This window comes from Meleagris gallopavo, chromosome 1, assembly GCF_000146605.3.
Source record: "Meleagris gallopavo isolate NT-WF06-2002-E0010 breed Aviagen turkey brand Nicholas breeding stock chromosome 1, Turkey_5.1, whole genome shotgun sequence".
Lineage (NCBI taxonomy): Eukaryota > Metazoa > Chordata > Aves > Galliformes > Phasianidae > Meleagris > Meleagris gallopavo.
In genome coordinates, this window is record NC_015011.2 from 68,093,239 (window position 1) to 68,099,775 (window position 6,537).

A 6,537-nucleotide genomic window follows, 5' to 3' on the forward strand; every position below is an offset into this window, starting at 1 on the left:
TTAGTGAAGAGCCACTTGCTATCACCAATGTGCACGTGAAATGGAAAGGGAACAGATTATGGAAAGCAGCTTCTGTTTCAACCTTGCAAGATGCTGCGTGAAGTGGTAAGTGAATATGTGGGCTGAACTACTTGGGCAATGTTCCCAAACTACTAGAGAAGAAAAAACATTTGAGGAAGTGTATCTGTAAGGTGTAACTGATGTAACAATAGTCAATTGACCAAGAAAGAAATCTGAATAAGTTGTGCAAACAGTTGATAAAAGGAAGATCGTGGAGAACAGAATAAGTAAGATTTCCTTATGCTGTGGTGTCCATTTTCTGTGTTGAACTTCTCCATAGAAGGAAGTGTGTAAAGGCGTTATCCAGAAGAATTCTGACTTCTTAATATTTTTAGAAGTGTTTAAGAGTGTTCAGCATCTCTCAGGACCAGGCCTATGAAGTTAAATATTGAACGACTCTTCTTTGAAGGAGAACGCTGAATAGTCACTGAATGAAAAAGTACTTATCCTGTAAGCTTAGACTCTAAATCAGCACTGGACTCAAAATAAAGTGAAAATCGCTCTGTCTTAAAAAGTGTGATATTTGGCATGTTTGTCAAACTTTATATGGATATAGGCAGATTGCTGTCTGACCAGATTGCATGTGGCATTGAGATGTTGCCAATTGTGATTGGGCTTCCTCATACCAGTTCTAATGGTTTCTGCTTATGAAACAGTATTTATTTATAAGAGCCTTGCATATATATTTTAAATATCTGTGAAGTATAATCTGTATCCAATGTAGGGCTCTCTATGCATAGATTATTACAAATTATAAAATACTATTCAGCAGTTTTCTAATCCTGATTTAGGCTTGTTACATCACTGTGTTTCTTCGATGTGTTTTAAAGTGCTCTACATGCATGCTGTGGAAACTTGTTTGTACTTTGCAGTTTGAAAGATGAGAACTAGCAAAGAGGATAGTTCATTCTGTTGTGCTATATTCACTAAATATATCATTTTAGATTCAAGTTGTCTCATACCTGTGGAAATGCTGACAGCATGAGATATATTTGCAAGCATTTGGCAGGTTAACTGTCCCTCTCTAGAACTGCTGATGCACAACAATATTTGGTTTTCACAGAATCACAGAATGGCCAGGGTTGGAAGGGACCTCAAGGATCATGAATCTCCAACCCCCCTGCCACATGCAGGGCCACAACCTCCCCATTTAAGTTGTGTAAATTTACTTATAAATGGAAAGATTAATTATTATTAAACTTTCCTAATAGCAGAATCATCTTGGTCAAAAAAAAAAACAAAACAAACAAAAAAAAATAATCTGCCTTGAGAAACTGAGAGTAGTTTCTTGGCTCTTAGCAGCTGCTGAAGTTGTAAGGTTCCAGCCAGCTGTAATGCATGTGAAAATAAGTTAGTCCAATATTTTTCTATTTTGTATTTTCATATCTCTATAGTCCAGTTTGTTGGTAAGTATATAAAGGGGAATCAGAGCTGGTGTTCGGTGAATTGCTGGCTGAATAAATTATTCATCTAAAATGTGTAAAAAAACAAACAAACAAACAAACAAAATGTGTGTGTGTGTGTGTATATATATATATATATATATATATATATTAGAGCTGAGAGCATCTAGTGTTGTGAGTAGCTTAGAGTTTGATGTGTTTTGCATGAAAAAATGCTGTCGCTATCTGTCCTAATGTTATTTAGATTAAAAAAAAAAAGTCATTTGAAACTACTCTATTAAGGCTTCGAAAGAGGGTTTACTTCTTGGTGGATATATCTACATATCTAGCACAGTGACACTGTCTGAGAAAGTTCTAAATCTTCATGTAGAGTTGTATTGTAGTTCATTTTTTTTTAACACATAGACTGCTACATGCCTGTTTTATTTTAATTATTTACCAGAAATGACTGATAAAACAATTCACAGAAGAAATCACTGAACTTAAACCAGAATGTGAGTGTCCAGATGGTAAGAACTTTTGTCTATTAGTAAAATCTCTTTGAAAGTGAAGACTACTATTACTGTTGACGCTTCCTAGTTGCCTGTTAGTTACAGATTCAGCAAGAATGTTACTAAGCACATGGCATTAGAGTAACATTATGGGCTCATGGAGAAGAAAACAAAACCTTCTCACATCTTCATTCAACACCTATGAAAAATGTTTCTCAGTATAGTTAGAATGAAAAGTATAGTATGAAACCACTTGGATTTGAGGGTGGAAATGTGGAGATGGTGAGTGCTTTGTCAAAAGAGGCTGATTTAGAGACTCCTGGTTTATTGTCAGGCAGTGCTTGATGGCATTCTTTGCCATGGAGCTGGTGAATGTTCCATTACAACCGTCTACAAATCTACCCACTTGTGAAAATTAAAACAAAATTTCAGCCCACAGTTCATAGTGAATACTGTGGGATTGTTGGCAGTTTTCAGGGGAGGATAACAGGAACTACACACTGCCAATGTAAACATTATGTTTCTGATGAAGGCTAGAACTAGATTTGTCATGAAGGTTAGTAGTTCTAAGAATAATATGAAAAAATAACTGGTATAGTTATGCACAGAATATTGGATACTGATACTTGGTCAGTATAGTTGGAAAAGTTTGAAAGTGGATCTTCAAATCATTTTTAGTCTGTAGATACATACAGTTTGGAGTCAGTGTGCTGTGTTACTGGGGTTTTCTGGGTGAGTTTGTTTTTTTGTTTGTTTGTTTTTTTTGTCAATGCAAGATGCTGTGTGGATGCAGTTTCACTAGAAGAGAGCCGTATAAAGAGGAGGTTTCTGTCCCTTGTTGATTCTGACAGGCTAGTTACAGAGAATTTTGCTCTGTGAGTATACTTATATTATTAAGCTGTACATGTCTGAAATTTGAAAATGGTTTAGTGTGAATGCTCATATTACATGTAGCTGCCCAAAGAGAAGAGCATGTAAGAATTTTGAGCTGTTTTTTTTTACCCCTGAAAATATATTATTTTATTTAATTACTTATTTATTCTCATCAGAGCAGAGACAGATGCAGGCCAGATGAACTAGAAATAAGTCAAGTATTAGCTTTACAAAAGAGGTAGCTGTGAGATGAGAATAGTTTTTAGCACAGGATGCTGCTTCTGAAAAAGGCAGCAGCTGCACTTCTTATGTACTGTGCTTCCATAGAGATGTACAGTGCCTGTACATAAACAGGCCAATGTTTTCAAACAGCTGCTAAATGTTGAACTGTTAGGTGTGTGTTTGGGGCACCTGATTTTCAGCATTCTGCCATAATTCTAAGGTTACAGGGAATTGCATTTTCTCTACAATAAATTCTGTGAGAATTCTTCAATAGCAGTTATCCTTTAAGAATATAGAATTGCTTATTTGGCTGCTATCAATCATTTTATTTCTCTTCTACCTGGTGTGTATGTATGGAAAAAAAAAAAAAAGAAAGAAGAAGAATAGAATGGGGTGTCCCCTCTCTATTGTTCCTGAGAGCCCTGCAGCAAGAAGTGCGATTGCATGGCATGGCTGGAGCTGATCTGGCAATCGCTGTTGAAGATCAGTCATGCTCCCACTCATGCTTCTCTCCTTTGCTGTCGGCTCTGTGGTTCTGTCCCTCCTCATTGCTGCCCTTTAGTGAGTCTGTTCAGCTATCTCTGTCTATTTACATTTTTCCCATGTTATGTTTTTTATGTTTTACTGGAGCCAAATTGTTTCACTGAGGCTGTGTCTATACTAGGTAATAAAATATGACAGGGACTGTTCTCAGAGCTAAGTGGAAAGGTTGCACTCTAGCTTGGGTTTCTTCCCAAACCAGAGTGGCTGCATCTGAATTGCCAATGGAGAACAGTTCACTGTTTGGCCTCTGCTGTCCCCTTAACCCTGCCTGAGCATTCATCTGGGAGAACACCAAGCTGAGATGGGCCAAAATGGTGTCAAAGAGAGCACTAACAGTGTTGCTCGAGCCTGTACTCTTGACTTTGTTTTATTTACTGCTATACCTGTGGGCAGGGAGATCAGATGGGTGTGAGAGCCAACACAAGGGCAGGCTGGGACTGCAGGGTTGGAAATGAAGGAGAGGGAAGGTGGAGGACTGGCAGTGTCAGGGAGCGATGGCAGGGGTATTCTTTTGATGTCAGAGAGCTATTGGATTACTTAGCTGGCCGTACCCTTAATGCAACTTTATTTTGCAGCACCAAACTTCTGTTTGACTCTGCAGAAGGCTATAAATGCTGTATCCCTATAGCTGATTATCCAAAGTTTGATCAGTCAGCTAAAATGTCTCATGAAGTACGCTACAAAGTAATGAAAGTATATATATATATGACTTCATAAACAAGATTTTTTTTTTATCCTGATCGTTTCATTAGTCCGATAGTTTTTGTTCCATCTTTCTGTAATGTAGTTGTTTCCTAATTTAAAAAAAAAAAAAAAAAGGGAGTGGTGGCAGGCAGGCAGCAGTGGTGACACTGCACTGAATACAGTGCTGTTAAACCAGTAGGTAGATACCTTTCATGTCTTGCAAAGGGCCAACGGAGAGCTTAGATGTTAGGAAAATAATTGGTTGTATTTTGACGTTTTTGATCACGCAGGAGTGAGAGGCTTGTGATCTCTGTACTGTAGTGAGTGACCTGATTTAGAACTGTGAAGTCATGTGAATCAAGTATACCCTCTATCTGACTTGTCAGTAGCCTGGAAGTACAAGTGCTTGATGTCCATTTGCCAAAAAATGTAGATCCATTGCATTCATACCCGCTGACAGGACTTCAGTCTGCAATGTTAATTCGTTGTAGGCTTTGTTTCTGTGATAAAATGATCATGAAGAAAAACTTCTTATGACAGGAATTTCTAAATTACTGGAACAAAACTGAAATGAAAGAATTTTGTTTCTCATTGCAACTAGGTGCTCTGAGTTGTGGCGTGCCATTAAATCAAATTTAGTTTATTTTTAGCAGGGTTTTTTGATGTTGTTGTTTGGTTGGTTTTGGCTTTTGTTTCAAATTTAAATGTAATCACTGAGTGATGAAAGCCTGTAAAAATACTTTGAAGGAGTGAGTAAAATCAATACCCTGAAGAATAAATAAACCAGCCTCCGGATGCTGTGTATAGAAGACATGCCTACTGGTAGAAGAGCATGAAAGCCAACTCACTGGGATTTCTCTATTAACTTTCAAAAGAAAAAGGGGACTTAATCACTTAATCTGTAATATTTTGTATGAAGGTCAGTCTCTTCTATTGGATAAAAGTCTTACTAAGTTGAAATTAGATTATCAGATATGTCTTGCTAGATGTCTGGGCAGGGGAGTGAAGTTTATCAATGAAATAAAACCACAGAAAACAGACAGTGATGTTCTTCTCCTCTAAGAAAGCAAATTCAAACTTCTTGAATCTCTTCCAGAAACAGATGTGAATTTCACTGTAGCTTTTCAACCAGCAAATAATCATGGTCTGTTATGTTTGATAACGAATCATGCAGGGGGTTGCAGATGGTGAGAAGAGTGCAGCTGTGCAGATACTACAGGAGCTGAGATAGAAGACGGGAGGACTCAAGCAGATGAAGGAGGTGTTTTGAGGGTGGGTTAACATGGCTTGTGAAAGAGAAGGCTAAGACAGCTGAAAGAGCATTGAAGCTAAGCGTGCTGGTGTAAAGCCAAAAACTGAAATCTGAGATTTTGGGATGAGGAGAGTGTTGGAGGTGGAAAAGATCTACATGAGGCAAAAAGACTTTTTTAGTGTTGCTGATATCTAAATCAGAAGCTGCAGCATTATATGTCGAAGTAACTAGGCGTTTGTACTGAACCAAAACAAGGAGACCGAGCCAAGATGGAACTCTAAGCTATAGATGAGGCTTCCTTTTAAAGAGGTACCTTTCAAAGGAATGCCAAGCATCTGTAGGAGAGCTACTCTAGTTACACATACAGATGCAAAGTTGTGGGTTTTTTATTTTGATTTTTTCAGGATAGGGCCTGTATGATGAAATCAGAGATGGCAAAACTGGGGAGTTTACCAGGTGAGGAAGCTGTGTCTGACAGGTGCCCTAAAAAGGGGAGACAGCAAGTCTCAGGTTGTGATTGAAGAACAGGTAAGATTCAGTCAAAGCTTTGTGTTATCTTAAAGATAAAAGGAATAGTCTTGAAATAATATGCTAGAGAATCCAAATCATCCTTCACCTTCTTGCATTAAGTAACTTTACTTGAATCCATCTTTTTGCTTTTTTTTCTCTCTCTTTTTTTTTTTGGGGGGGGGAGGGGTTATTAAGCATTGTTTCAAAACAATAGCTCTTTGCTTTATTTGGGAAGACTGTTATTACAATCCCTCTAAGAACTAGTATTTTTGCCTACAAGTCAGAAGTCCATAGCCAATGTGATTATTTAACACTATTTCAAGGACAGCCAATTGTCTTTTTCTTAATAGAGTATGTGATTACGAATGAAGGACCCTGTGAAACTGTAGAATACTTCAAGTACTGACATAACTTCAAGCATCCATCATACAGTTTCTGCGATCTACAGATCTTAATAAATGTAAAACTAACACTGAAATCAAACTGTAGTGTGTATATA

General features: G+C 37.6%; 1 protein-coding gene across 5 annotated transcripts in view; it reads left to right on the plus strand.

Annotated features, from left to right (window-relative positions):
- PPARA (peroxisome proliferator activated receptor alpha) overlaps positions 1 to 6,537 on the plus strand; it is a 40,623-nt gene that overhangs the window by 3,557 nt on the left and 30,529 nt on the right. The window contains exons 2-4 of one of the 5 annotated variants that reach the window (XM_019617023.2): positions 5 to 105; positions 1,906 to 1,972; positions 2,731 to 2,829. The gene's annotated coding sequence lies outside the window, so the exon portion shown is untranslated. Of the gene's footprint in view, positions 1 to 4; positions 106 to 1,905; positions 1,973 to 2,730; positions 2,830 to 5,932; positions 6,057 to 6,537 lie in introns of all 5 variants that reach the window. The other 4 variants (XM_031555375.1, XM_010716016.3, XM_010716035.3 and 1 more) reach the window with 4 other exon arrangements.